The following is a 13,655-nucleotide window of genomic DNA, read 5'->3' on the forward strand; positions in this document are numbered from 1 at the left end:
CCCATGGACTGCAGCCTACCAGGCTCCTCCATCCATGGGATCTTCTAGGCAAAAGTACTGGAGTGGGGTGCCATTGCCTTCTCCGGCAGGCTCATTAGGCTGTCACAAATTAACATATGACCCCTGAGAGGTCAGAGGTGCTGGGTGCTGGGTCAGGAGTCAGTGAGGTGGGCTGCAGAGACCAGGGGAACCAGCAACACATCTCCTGATTTCCAGGCAGTTGGGGCAGTGGATGGACTTAGGGACCTTCTGCTGGTAAGGTCAAGGGCACAAGCCTTAGAAGACAGCAGATAGTAGACTACATGACTGATATGGTGCCTTCTAGTTCTGACTTTGGGGTTGTTGTTGTTTTTTCTACAAATTCTAAGTCACAGAGACAGCCAATCTGCAAAGGGTGAGGGCACAGTGCCCAGGACTATGCTTTCATTTGAACCAATGGTAAATTTAGGGGATCCCAAAAAACACCCTCAGGTCTGAGAATTCCCTATAGAGCAGAGAGGACTCACTGAGAGCCATCCTGATCCCAGTGTATTACGGGAAGCCTGTGGGTTTCCATCAGTCACAGGGCAGAGTCTGGGTGGATTTCACACCCGAAGCTTCAGTTGTCCCCAGGATGCATCACTGTTCTGGAACTCAGTGAGTGGCAGGTCACACGGAACACTGCCTGCCAGGGACACACACCCATTTAAAAACAAATTATCCTGACTTGTGGTCTCCAGAGCCTCCCAGAGGTCAGACTAATTCCTAGAGTCCGGCTCCTTCAGAGGTCAGAACTGATACCACATGACCCAGAGGCCCCAACATACATCTCATCAGACTGTCCAGTGGCAAGAGGCCCAGGCAAACGAGGACATTCATATCAGCCAGAATATTCTAGGGCTTAGGGACTACTTCCCTGTAGCCAAGGGCAAAGAAATGTTGACTCCTCACTATACACCGAGGCCCTTGAATACAAGTTTTCTGCTCCAATCCCACTCTTCTTTATTTGTGGAGTTCCCAACTTACCAACTCTTTGGAAGTGATGATGTTGACCTGTCTCTGAGGCGTCTTTACCATCTATTTTTTCTTTTTGGATGAGCCACATGGTTTGTGGGATCCTAGTTTCACAATCAGGGGTTGAGTCACATCCTGGGCAGTGAGGGTGCAGAGTCCTAACCTCTGGACCGCCAGGGAATTCCGTCAAATACCTCTCTTAACTTACCAGTATCCTAAGGTGACATTTGTTTATCTGTTCCAGGATTAAACGGGGCTTCTCTGGTGGCTCAGATGGTAAAGAGTCTGCCCGCAATGCGGGAGACCTGGGTTCAATCCCTGGGTCGATAAGATCCCCTGGAGAAGGAAATGGCAACCGTATCCAGTACTCTTGCCTGGGAAATCCCATGGACAGAGGAGCCAGGCAGACCACAGTCCATGGGGTCGCGAAGAGTCGGACACGACTGACGACTTCACTTTCTTTTCTTTCTTTCTTTTCAGGATTGAATAAGTATATGAAGGATCTAAAAGGTACAAAACCTGTGTTGAAAGAGAAAATTTTACATTTTTAAAATTCTTTTCTAATAAATTTATAATGCTAAATCCATATTTATGCAGAATAGACATTATGGAACCTATTTTGCAGACAAGCAAACTGCCTTTCTAATCCCTTGACCTTCATTGTTATAGGAAAGACGTGGTTGCACTACACAAATATCTAAACGAATTGAAAGGAGACTTGATAGGGAAGGACCAGGAAACGCTCACAGAATGGCAGATGGACAGGAGGCGGTTTCTGAAGAAGTTTCCTCGGGTGAAGCAGCAGCTGGAGGAGCGCATGGGAAAGCTCCACAAGCTCGCAGACAAGGTTGACAAGAACCACAAGGAGCATACCATCTCCAACATGACGGCCCACACCGCTGGCGCTGTATCTGGTGCCTGGACCCTCCTTGGCCTGGCTCTGCCACCCGTGATGGGGGTGCAGTCTGGCATTCTCGGCCGCTGGGTTAGGGCTGGGAGCAGCAGCTGCCGTGACAACTGCGTCCACCAGCTACAAGGAAAACGCAAGCAGGTCAGCAGCCGAAACTGAAGCCAGTAGCCTGATGTCAACTGGCGTCAAGAAATGGAAGGTGCTCCTAGAGGTACTCAGGAGCAACCCCTGAATTGTTGATACAACAGAGAAATTGGCAAAAGCTGTGCGACACATTCAAAAAAATATGCGTGCCATGGAAACAGGCAAAGACAACCCTGAATTTGCAGCCAATGTAGGCGACTACTTGGGCCCTGGGAAAATCGTAGTCCCAGGCACCTGGCTGGTAAAGAAGGCCTGTTCCGTTACCATGGCTCCGGCAGCTGTCACAGGAGCCCAGATCATGGGTGCAGCCACCACAGGTGTCTTCCTCCTGGTGGATGTGGGCTTCCTAGTGAAGGAGTCAATGCACTTGCATAATGGTGCAAAGGCAGAGTCTGCTGAAACCTGAGGCAGTTGGCCAGGGAGCTGGAGAGGAATTTGCAGGAGCTCAACAAGATGTATGAACTTCTGCAGTAGGGCCTGACTCAGCCACCCCGAGGACAGTGCAGGAACCAGGATAAACATGGGTCAAGGTGCAGAGGTATCTTGTTAGAGAAAAAAAGGAGAGGGAGAGAAAATTTTTGGAGCTGAGTATCAGGAATTTAGGGTTTCTGCAGCTGAGCACAGCAGGGGAGGGCTGGATGTTGGTGATGGCTCAGGGAGAGTGAAGGAAGGAGCCTGGAGCCTGGATTGAGGGAAGAGGGGGAACTAGAGAAGGGTTGGGGGTTGGGGAGAGAGACCACTTTCTTCCTTCATACTATGAAATGTTATTTTGTATTGAGGAATAGCCGATCAACAATGTTGTGATACTTTCAGGTGAACAGTGAAGGGACTCCGCCATACACATACATGTATCCATTCTCCCCCCAAACCCCTCCCATCAGAAACCACTTATTTTGAACTAAAGAAGTCACTGGGGGCAGAATAAAGGGAGAGGCAGGGACCCCACTCCAGTACTCTTGCCTGGAAAATCCCATGGATGGAGGAGCCTGGTAGGCTGCAGTCCATGGGGTCGCTGGGAGTCGGACAGGACTGAGTGACCTCACTTTCACTTTTCACTTTCATGCATTGGAGAAGGAAATGGCAACCCAGTCTAGTGTTCTTGCCTGGAGAAACCCAGGGACGGTGGAGCCTGGTGGGCTGCCATCTATGGGGTCGCACAGAGTCGGACATGACTGAAGTGACTTAGCAGCAGCAGCAGCAGGGGAACTAGCAATGAAAGACCAGGAACATGAACCGGTAGAAGATGAGAGAAAGTCAAAGAGTCAGGATTGTTGGAATCCAGGAGAAGTAGCAGGGGCTCCTCTATCACCCTCACCAAGGTCTGATGCCCCAGCAAGAAGAGTCTCCCCCTGGTGGTGGTCTCTAGCCCTACTTCTCCAGCTTCAACTCACCTTTGATCTCAGCAGCTTATCGTAATTAGCCAGTGACTTCTTTTGCTTGCTTCTTTAATTGAAGTACAGTTGATTTACAATATTGTATTTGTTTCAGATATACAGCAAAATGTTTCAGTTATCATGTATCTCTGTATATATCTGTTCTTTTTAATTTTTTCATTACAGATTATTACAAGATACTGAATATTTTCCCCTGTGCTATACATTAAGTTCTTGAGGGTTTTTTTAAATCTATTTTATGTATGGTAATGTGCATCTTTTAATCCTATACTCCTAATTTACCCCCTCCCCCTTTGGAAACAATAAATTTGTTTTCTGTGACTCTGAGTCTGTTTTGATTTGTTAATAAGTTCGTTTGTATTCTTATTCTCTTTTTTTTGGCCATGCCAAGCAGCTTTTGGGATCTCAGTTCCCTGACCAGGGAATGAAAGGGCTTCCCTGGTGACTCAGCTGGTAAAGAAGCCACCTGCAATGCGGGAAACCTGGGTTTGATTCCTGGGTTGGGAAGATCCCCTGAACAAGGGAAAGGCTACCCATTCCAGTATTCTGGCTTGGAGAATTCCACCGACTATATAGTCCATGGGATAAAAAGAGTCGGACACAACTAAGCGACTTTCACTTTCAATTTCATAGCAGTAAAAACACCAAATTCTAAACACTAGACCACCAAGGTACTCCCTGTGCTGTTTTTCAGGTTCTCCATATAAGTGATATTATATATCTGTCTTCTCTGCCTGACTTACTTCACTTAGTATGATCACCTCTAGATCCGTACATGTTACTACAAATGGCATTATTTCATTCTTTTTATGGCTGAGCGATATTCCATTGCATGTACATGCCACATTGTCTTTATCCCTATGTCTGTTGGCAGAGATTGAGTTATTACCATGTCTTTCTATTGTATATAGTGCTGCTAGGAACACTGATGGACAAGGCAATGGCAACCCACTCCAGTGTTCTTGCCTGGAGAATCCCAGAGACGGGGGAGCCTCGTGGGCTGCCATCTATGGGGTGGCACAGAGTCAGACACGACTGACGTGACTTAGCAGCAGCAGAAGCAGGAGGAGGAGGAACATTGAGGTGCATGTATCTTTATGAATTGGAGCTTTTGTCTTTTCCAGATATATGCCCTGAAGTGGGATTGCTGGATCACACGATAGTTCTATTTTTAGTTTTTAAGAAACTTCCATACTGTTTTCCATAGCGGCTGCCCCAATTTACATTCCCACCAGCAGTGCAGGAGGCTTCCCTTTTCTCCACGTATTCTCCAAAATTGTTTATTTGTAGACTTTTAGACAATGGCCCTTCTGACTGGTAGGGGGTGATACCTTATTGTAGTTTTGATTATCATTTTTCTAATTATTAGCAATGTTGAGCATCTTTACTATTCCTGTTGGCCATCTGTATGTCTTCACGAAGAATGGTCTATGTAGATCTTCAGGCAGTGACTTCTTGATGACGATGGTGAGGATAATGGTGGTGGCCTCAGTGGTGATGACAACACACGGATGGAACATCTAACAAACTGCAAGGTGCTGTTTGGGTCCGGAGTGCACTGAGAGATCAGTGCGCTGATCTGGAAATTCCCATGAAATTCCAGACGTTGTGCAGTAACAGAGGTTGATTTGGAAAAAACAAAAAAGAAAGAAAGAAAAATGAAACCAGTTGTCTGAAACATATCAAGGAACTTCAGGGTGTGTCAAGGAGATCAACAAGCCTGGGGCAAACAGACGTAGCCCATGGGACATCCAGGGGAGCCCGTGTCGTCTGACTTGGGCTGAGCATGGAGATACTCCTCCTCCAGCCCCGGGGACCAGAATGGACACGGGTCACTCAAGGGTGATTGAGAGTAGAGGGCTTGTGTGCAGGTGTGAGAGAAGGTCAGCCATAAACAGAGGAGAGAGAGAGACCGCTCATGCCTCACCCAGGCTGCCTTCACGTTTCACCAGGACTCCTGCAGGAGCTTCCAGAACCATCTTCCTGTGTTTACCTTGAGGCACTGCCCTGCCCCCACCCGTCTATTCCCCATGGGGCTAGAATGACCCTTAAAAATATTGACCTTAGCAGCACCTGCCTCCAGCTCTTCCCTGGCACCTATGACTCTGAGCACAGATGCCCAAAGCCTCCCAGTGTAATAGGGGTGGGGTCCTACAGCCGTTAGCTCAAGCCAGTTAGGAGATTATTCGCAGGAGACCTGGGAGTAGGGTAGTTACAGGTCCCACCCCACCAACAGTCAGCCTGGCAGCAGTGTCCTCTCAACGCGGAGTGTGGTAAGAGGGGGATGGCCGCCTTCTCCCCGGCCCTCCAGGCCTTCCAGCCCCAGGCCTGAAGGGTGGGGGACAGGCTGGGGACGGTGACCGACAAGGCTCCAGAGCCCTTGCTTGGCCGCCCACTGGCCGGGCCCACCCTTGGGAAGACAGTGAACCTCTCATCCATCCCCACCTCTGAGACCTGAGGTGGTGGAGGTCTCCATGGGTCCCAGTCCACAGAGGCCTCAGCAACTGGAGTAAGTGGACACTGTCATTAAGGTGACAGATTTAACCAGCTTCAGTCACTCCATTCAAGTTCCAAGAACTGGTCCAGCTGAGGTCAGTTGTCAACCCCAAGGAGATGCCAGAGGTCAAGGTTAAGTGGCAAGGACATTGCACAGCATCGCTTCAGATCTACTCTGTGGTGGGGGCTGTTCTCTAAGAAGGGCAACAGCTGGGGGCTAGGGATTAACCTGAAGGGCATTTGCTACAACACATGTCCCTATGGATCCCATGCAACAATCTCTTCATGTTAAATGTGAAGCCTGAGGGACAGCTGGGTCTGGGTGCCTGGCTCCCTCAGTGATGACAGCTGGACAGGGCCTAGGGACCTGATGGTGTTGTCAGCTGAAATCTGCCTTCTTATTGGGGCCTGGGCATTGGTGGGAGGACCCAGACTGGGTGCTGGAAGAAGGCTCCTGGGCAGCGTAACCGGCCCATACAGGACCTTTTCCTCTTAGATAGGGCCTGGACCTCAGAGAGTGAAAGTTGAGCCTTGAGAATTTGCCCTTTCTTGTCTGAACAGAAAATAACATTTCTATTGTGGAGGTTTTGACAAACATCATGAGCTGACAGTGACCTGACCTTAAGAACAAAGGATCTGACAACAAGAAGTTTGCAAAAACTAACCACTCCCCTCCCACATCTTTACTGTCCAAGGGCTTTGCTGAGAGATTTCGGGGACTTCAGGATGTTTAAGGAATGAGCTACTTCTCATCTCCTTGCATGGCCCAGCAATAAACCTTTCTGGGCCCCAAAACTCTGATGTTTTGCTGTTGTTTGGCTCACAGTATGTCAGGCTCTCGGACTTGCATTCTGTAACACATGAAGCCCAAAGTATTCTTCTGGACCCTGGGGTCCCCCAAGGGCAAAGCTAGATGGACCCTGGGGTCCCCCGAGGGCAAAGCTAGATGCCATGTGGAGCCCTATACCATGGCCACAGATACAGAGCTCGACACCAAGGTCATCTCCCAAACTGACTGTGCCCCATAGCAACCGTTGATCTAAACTGGCCAGCTCCCTGACCCCATAGTAGGTTAAAAAAAAAAAAAAACCTCACCCTAATGAATCACCTAATGCCACCCTTCCAGCAGGAATTTTCTTTGTGTTGAGGCTATAAAAATTGGCCACTGGCCCACAAAGAGCATCAAGCACGTCGGCTGTCCCTGGTCCATCAGGTAGTCTGCCCACTGTCTGAGCAGCGCTCCTCACTCCCCTCTGCCCTTGGTTCCCAATACTCTCTTCTAAATACCCTGTATCTGGAAATTCTTTCCAACCCTCACACAATCACATTTTTGTGGCCCATATGGGGACTCAGAGGCTTTAGCAGCAGCCCTGTCTTCTCCCCACCAGAGGGCAGTAGCGCCCTCCCCACTTGTGACAACCAGAAATGTCTCCAGACATCCTGGAACATCTGCTGGGTGGGTGGGGATTGGGGTGGGTGGTGACACAGTTCCCTGGGTGAGGTCACACCACTGGATCTTAGCTCTGGAATAAACCCTGGGAGCGAGGTCAGGACTGTGGGCAGGGAGGTTGGCCGGCCCCCGCCTGGAGGTGCTGACCATGACCCTCGCCCCACAGGGCCTTCGCCAAGCAGCGGCAGCAGCTGACGGCCACGAAGGTCCTGCAGAGGAACTGAGCCGCCTACCTCAAGCTGCACAAGCAGTGGTGGCGACTCTTCACCAAGGTGGGTCTGGAGGGGCTCCGCGTGGCACAGGGACGAGCGAGCCTCACGCTGGCCTCCTGCGGGGCTCAGGCCCCGGGGCTGGCACTTTGCCCTTGTGTTCCTGTGCCCAGAACTTGAGCCGGGTATGGTCCTGCCCTGAGGATTGAGCTGGGGCATGTGTCCAGCATGGATGGCCGAGGTGCTGTCGACCCGAGTCCCCACGTCAGCTCCACATAGAGACAGCACTGCCTACTCAGGAAATTTGGCTCGGGATCTGCGTCTAACTAGGTCCTCCCTAGGCTTTACAAACATCCCTTTATTATTAAAGTGTGTCAGGCTGCTTTGTTCATAAAAAATAATCTGTGTTAGTTGCAAATTTTTTTAATTTTTAGATTTTTAATTAAAAAAAAAAAACTTTCTTTTCTCCTCTTCCTGTAAAAATGGTAAAATTCCTAGTTTTTATCACTGTCCTTCCATGTCTGCACCCTTCAGTAGCTCAGCTGGTAGAGCAGAGGACTGTACAGGTGGTTAGCTGCTGTCATCCTTAGGTAGCTGGTTGGATTCTGGCTCAGAAGAAGTGGTTCAAGTTTTGGGCTTCATTGGTGGCTCAGCTGGTAAGGAATCTGCCTGCAATGAGGGAGACCTGGGTTTCTATCCCTGGGTTGGGAAGTTCCCCTGGAGAAGGGAACGGCTACCCACTCCAGTATTCTGGCCTGGAGAATTCCAAGGACTGTATAGTCCATGGGGTCGAAAAGAGTCGGACAGGACTGAGTGACTTTCACTTTCACTTCCACATCTAGAAGAGCGTAGCTCGTCCTACCAGGTCTACACTGGTGGCTCAATTTCCCTGTATTCCTCACTGTTTGGTATAGGCTGCGTTTAGACTTATTTATGGCAAAGAAGGTATGTTTTGCACCTGGGCAGCAGGCCTGCATGCCAGCCCCTGGGTCACTGTTTGGCCGGCCTAGTTGCTCAGGGGAGCTGCAGGCTCCTAGACCAAACGCTTGCCAGGCCTCCAGCTGCTGACCCGTCCAGCCTCCGAGCAGGTACACTTTCGGGCCCTAGGAAGGGAGCAGCAGGAGGTGATGGGAGAGGTGGGGGCCAGCACTTGAGCTGGGTGCTGCTTCCTGTCAGCGGGGGCCCACTCCCATAGAAGTTCTGGGGGGCCTTCCCCTCCTCTCCCAGCTGGTGGTGGCTGCAGCGTTCCTTGGCTGTGGCTGCACCCCTCCATTCTGCCCCCGTTTCTTCGTGGACTTCTCTCCCTACTCTCTGCTGTCTCTGTGTGTCTTACAAGGATGCTAGTTGATTTAGGGCCTACTCAGATAAGCCATAATGCTCTCATTACAAGATGTTTCACTTGAAGGGTTTTCAGAGACCCTTTTCCACATAAGGTCCCATACACAGTTGCAGAGATTAGGTCGTGGATGTACTTTTTGGGGAGCTATCATTTAACTCACTACAGGACCCACAAATATCAGTTCTCCCCCTTAAGGTCCTCTGGACTGATGTTCACCTTATGCAGGAGAAGTGCTGGAGGGTGCCCATGTCTGCCCACCAAGGGGGAGGGAGCAGTCCCCAGGGCTGCCTGAACGCCCACCATGCATGAGAACCCAGGGGCCACTGATCCCAGAGTCCCTTGTGGAAGGGAGGGGTCCTTGCTCCCTTTCCAGCTGCCCATGTGTGTCCGTGGAGCCTAAATGCTAATGCCCCTCCTTGTCCAGCCTCTCTTGTTCCCCCTGCTCATCCCTCCTCACTGCTGGCCCCTGAGGTGGACCATGCACCCTGGTCCCAGCAAGTGCTCACCTCTTCACTTGCCTCCACTGAGCTGTCGACTTTCCCACTGGTCTCTGATTCCTGGCATTAGCAATCCCCTCATCCCTAATTTCATAGTTGCTTATTTTTCCAAATAATTCCCAAGTTTCCTCCCAGACTATGGTTGTGAATGCAAAACTAGAAATGTCTATGTTAATTTTCTGGCTGTGGTCCCCTGGGGTGATGGTGAGATGCTCAGAGGGGCACCATGAAGGGATAAATAAATATAAGAGCAAGTGAGATCACATCCGATGCTGTGTCCCAGCATCTCCCCTCTATATGCCAGCAACAGGCATTTAGAGACAGAGGATGACGTGGTGGTCAATGAACTTTGTTCTCTGATTGTTGGGCAAATAAAAAGGCTTTAGCTTCCTATTAAGGTTTTATAAAACACTACAGTGAGATCAATCTAGAGAGATCAACAGAAAAGATAACACTGATTCTGTTTTTTGAATAATTTTTCAACAGTGACCAGGTAATATCTTTTAGATTTTTTCCTGCAAAAATGTCATACTTTTTTCTGAATTAGCGGCTATAGTAGAGACCAACAGAAAGGAAAATGAAGCTACTCAGTCATGTCCGACTCTTTGTGACCCCATGGACTAGCCTTGTGGTATTCTCCAGGCAAGAATACTGGAGTGGGTTGCCATTTCCTTCTCCAGGGGATCTTCCTGACCCAGTGATCAAACCCAGGTCTCCCACATTGCATCGGATTCTTTACTGTCTGAGCTACCAGGGAAGCCCTGAAGAGACCAAATAATCATTCCCAAATTTTTATCCTTCACTCCTTTAAAAAAAAAAACTAAAAATTAAAAAAGTTTCTAATTATAGAAAAAAATACACAACATAAATTAACCACTTTAGCCATTTTTAGTGTCCTTATTTTTTATAGAAAAGACACTGAGTTTAGGTGAGTATATGGCAGCCCTGCCTCCCTTGTAGCTCCATGTAACCTCATTGCTAAATTTTGACTAATCAAAGGTGAGAGGAATGATGTGTGGACCTTCTAGGTCATGTCTTTGAAGGGAAATTATGAGCTCTGTGTCCTTCTCTGCTCTATTCTGGGCTGAAATGTCTGATGAAAACCAGCTTCCACATTGAATTAAGACCCCTCACTGGAAATGATGGCTGAGCAATAACAGGCTGGACTTCTGGTCGACTTACCTACCACCTACCTCCCAAATGCCTAGCAACTTGGACTTTCATGTCTGAAATGAATACATCTACATTGTTTGAGTAATATGTTAATATCTTATGAGTCCTTTGTTACAGCAGCTAGGCATCCACATCCTAACCAATATGAAACCATCCCTAAGCTTCATTCTCCTCTAGGCTTTGAGTCTTCTCATCCTTTCAGAACACTGCCTCTCTGTTCAGCCCCTGTGAGTTGACCATTGCTTGGATCGCCTGTGGCTTTGACATTGACTTCTCCCAGGATCCCATGTCTGAGCCCTCACCTCTCCAGGGGATCCCAACACTGTGGCCTATGAATCAATGACCTCTTTAGGCTTCTAAGACTCAGTTCCCAGACTGGCCCAGCCCAGCTCTTATATTAGACAAGATTAAGGATCACTCCTCCACCCCTACACCCATCCCTCAGCCTTCCTGTTAATTTCCACACTTAACTGGTGAAATAGACAGGCAGGAATGAGAGGATGGCAACCATAGAACCAAGGCAAGGGGGGTACAAAGATTTGGGACTAACTTCTAATAGGTATGGGTATTGTTTTGGGGATGATGGAAAAGTTCTGGAATTATGTAGTGGTGATGTTTGTACACATAGTGAATATACTAAAGGCTACTTTTCAATGGTGAATTGTATGTTATGTGACTGATATTTCAATTCTTTTATTTTTTTTTCTTTTTTCTTTTTTTTTTTCTCAATTCTTTTAAATGCTACTTTTTAGAAAGCTGTGGAGATGGTAGGGGAAGAGTTTCAGAGAGTACATCCTGAAAAGGGACAAGAAAGGGTAATGGAGAGTCAGGTGGAGAGAAGACAGGGCAGAGGGGAGGAAGCTGTGACCAGCTGTCTTCCTGCAGAAATCAAAGTGACAAGTGACAGGGGTCATGCGTGGAGCTGCTGGTTCCTGAAGGTGAAGCACATCTGGGGGCTCTGGAGGGGATCCCGGCATAGTGGAGGAGGTGGGCCAGGCCTCCAAGATCCTTTCTTTTTTTGTTGTTTTTATATATATATATATATATATATATATATATATATATATATTTTTTTTTTTACTTTACAATATTGTATTGGTTTTGCCATACATCAACATGCATCCGCCACAGGTGTACACGTGTTCCCCCTCCTGAACCCCCTCCCACTTCCCTCCCCATACCATCCCTCTGGGTCATCCCAGTGCACCAGCCCCAAGCTTCCTGTATCCTGTATCGAATCTGGACTGGCGATTTGTTTCTTATATGATATTATACATGTTTTAATGCCATTCTCCCAAATCATACCCCCCCTTCCTCTCCCACAGAGCCCAAAAGACTGTTCTATACATCCAAGTCTCTTTTGCTGTCTCGCATACAGGGTTGTCGTTACCAACTTTCTAAATTCCATATATATGCATTAGTATACTGTATTGGTGTTTTTCTTTCTGGCTTACTTCACTCTGTACAATAGGCTCCAGTTTCATCCACCTCAGTAGAACTGATTCAAATGTATTCTTTTTAATGGCTGAGTAATACTCCATTGAGTATATGTACTACAGCTTTCTTATCCATTCATCTGCTGATGGACATCTAGGTTGCTTCCATACCCTGGCTATTATAAACAGTGCTGCAATGAACATCAGGGTACACGTGTCTCTTTCAATTCTGGTTTCCTTGCTGTGTATGCCCAGCAGTGGGATTGCTGGGTCATATGGCAGTTCTATTTCCAGTTTTTAAAGGAATCTCCACACTGTTCTCCATACTGGCTGTACTAGTTTGCATTCCCACCAATAGTGTAAGAGGGTTCCCTTTTCTCCACACCCTTTCCAGCATTTATTGCTTGTAGACTTTTGGATTGCAGCCATTCTGACTGGCGTGAAATGGTACCTCATTGTGGTTTTGATTTGCATTTCTCTGATTATGAGTGATGTTGAGCATCTTTTCATGTGTTTGCTAGCCATCTGTATGTCTTCTTTGGAGAAATGTCTATTTAGTTCTTTGGCCCATTTTTTGATTGGGTCGTTTATTTTTCTGGAATTGAGCTGCAGGAGTTGCTTGTATATTTTTGAGATCAGTTGTTTGTCAGTTGCTTCATTTGCTATTATTTTCTCCCATTCTGAAGGCTGTCTTTTCACCTTGCTTATAGTTTCTTTTGTTGTGCAGAAACTTTTAAGTTTAATTAGGTCCCATTTGTTTATTTTTGCTTTTATATCCAATATTCTGGGAGGTGGATCATAGAGGATCCTACTGTGATGTATGTCCGAGAGTGTTTTGTCTATGTTCTCCTCTAAGATTTTTATAGTTTCTGGTCTTATGTTTAGATCTTTAATCCATTTTGAGTTTATTTTTGTGTATGGTGTTAGAAAGTGTTCTAGTTTCATTCTTTTACAAGTGGTTGACCAGTTTTCCCAGCACCACTTGTTAAAGAGATTGTCTTTTCTTCACTGTATATTCTTGCCTCCTTTGTCAAAGATAAGGTGCCCATAAATGTGTGGATTTATCTCTGGGCTTTCTATTTTGTTCCATTGATCTATATTTCTGTCTTTGTGCCAGTACCATACTGCCAAGATCCTTTCTTATGGCTCTAGGGTTACTTATCCACAAAAAGCAATGAACTACTGATACTCGCAGCCCATTGGGTGAATCTCAAGAGAAGTTTGCTGAGTGAATTTAAAAAGATCTGCCTTGGGACTTGCCTGGGGGTCCAGTGGTTAAGACTCTGCTCTTCCTCTACCAGAGCCACAGGTTTGATCCTGCGTGCCACATGGCACAACTGAAAAATAGAAGTAAAAAATGCAACGGCCAGTCTTAAAGGGTTACGTGCTACATGATTCCACTTATAAAATATTCACAAAATGCCAAAATTCTAGGAATGGAGAACAGATCAGTGGTTGCCCAGAGTTAGGGAAGGCCCAGAAAGAAGTGACCCCAGAGGATCAGCACAGGGAGTTCTTTCGTGGGCACAGAACACTCTGTATATTAGTTTTCATGATGGTTAAATGAATCTGCACATATGATACAATGTGGTAGGACCATCTCTGCCGGGGTCC

The 13,655-nt window shown here is 47.5% G+C and overlaps 1 protein-coding gene across 5 annotated transcripts in view; it reads left to right on the plus strand.

Moving 5' to 3' along the window:
• The first annotated feature begins 7,427 nt into the window (after positions 1-7,427).
• The window catches only part of LOC133247902 (apolipoprotein L2-like), a 44,850-nt gene continuing 38,622 nt past the window's right edge, over positions 7,428-13,655 (plus strand). For all 5 annotated transcript variants that reach the window (XM_061417329.1, XM_061417334.1, XM_061417330.1 and 2 more), the window contains exon 1: positions 7,428-7,659. The gene's annotated coding sequence lies outside the window, so the exon portion shown is untranslated. The remainder of the gene's footprint in view (positions 7,660-13,655) is intronic.

The sequence above is a fragment of the Bos javanicus genome, chromosome 5 (assembly GCF_032452875.1).
Source record: "Bos javanicus breed banteng chromosome 5, ARS-OSU_banteng_1.0, whole genome shotgun sequence".
Classification (NCBI taxonomy): domain Eukaryota; kingdom Metazoa; phylum Chordata; class Mammalia; order Artiodactyla; family Bovidae; genus Bos; species Bos javanicus.